This window comes from Bubalus kerabau, chromosome 20 (genome assembly GCF_029407905.1).
Source record: "Bubalus kerabau isolate K-KA32 ecotype Philippines breed swamp buffalo chromosome 20, PCC_UOA_SB_1v2, whole genome shotgun sequence".
Taxonomy (NCBI): Eukaryota; Metazoa; Chordata; class Mammalia; order Artiodactyla; family Bovidae; genus Bubalus; species Bubalus kerabau.
In genome coordinates, this window is record NC_073643.1 from 2,965,375 (window position 1) to 2,966,607 (window position 1,233).

Here is a 1,233-nt window from a genome sequence, read left to right on the forward strand (position 1 = left end):
CAGTCTGGGGGCTTTCCTGGCAGTACGGTGGTTAGGACTTTGCCTTCCAGTGAGGGGGATGTGAGTTGATCCCTGGTGAGGGGCCTAAGATCTCACATGTTTTGCAGCCAGAAAATCAAAACATAAAACAAGTTATATTGTAATAATTTCAATAAAGACTTAAAACAATTTAAAAAGCAGAATAAACTCTACCAAGCAAGACTTTTTTTATTTTTCAGAGGTTTTTAAGACTAGGAGAGTGCTATCACAAATTACACAGTCAAGTTTCCCACATTTGTGGAAATTGCAAGGATCAGCACATTCAGAGTGCAATGGATAAGCCTTGTCCTGAGGAAAACGCCTTCATGATCACGGAATCTCTTCTGCCAAGTAAGTATATTCTCTTTCACATTTGATGGCGCAATCAAAAGCTTCACAGACAAGCTAAAGCGAAAAGGGGTCAGTGTCACCAAACTACCATTACAATGAATGCTAACTTTTTTTAGGTGGAAAAGCCACAACTAGAAATGAGAAACTTACAAAAGGAAAAGGCTCACTGGTAAGGGTTAACATACAGTGAAAGTGAAAGTGAAGTCACTCAGTCGTGTCTGACTGTCTGTGACCCCATGGACTGTAGCCTACCAGGCTTCTCTGTCCATGGGATTTTCCAGACAAGAATACTGGAGTGGGTTGCCATTTCCTTCTCCAGGAGATCTTCCCCACCCAGGGATCAAACCCAGGTCTCCTGCATTGCAGGCAGCCACTTTACCTTCTGAGCCACCAGGGAAGCCCAGTACAGTAAAGGTAGGAAATCATCCACATACAAAGCTAGCAGTGAGGTTAAAAGACGAAAGTACTAAAATCATCTCTATATACAATAAGCAGTTAAGCAATACGGAAAACAATTAGATGTAGTATTTGACATCAAAAACAGTAATCATTAGGAGAAGAGAGTATAAATACAGGGTTTTAAAAGTGTGTTTGAAATTAAGAGATCAGTAACTTAAAATAATCATCTCTCTCTCTCTTTCTCTCTCTTTCTATATATATAAGTTATGGATTTTTGTATCTATCTATAGTTACTGAACTATATATATAAAATTAAGAGATCATTAATAATATAATAGGTATAACATATATTAACTATATAAGACATCAGTAACTTAAACAATCATATTTCTCTCTACATATAGATACATAGAAAGAGATTGCTATAGAAAAACTTCAAACCAAAAATTTATAATAGACATACAC

General features: G+C 36.9%; 1 pseudogene; it reads right to left on the bottom strand.

Moving 5' to 3' along the window:
* Positions 1-228: 228 nt before the first annotated feature.
* LOC129635637 (uncharacterized) lies at positions 229-377 on the bottom strand (annotated as a pseudogene).
* Between the last annotated feature and the right edge of the window lie 856 nt (positions 378-1,233).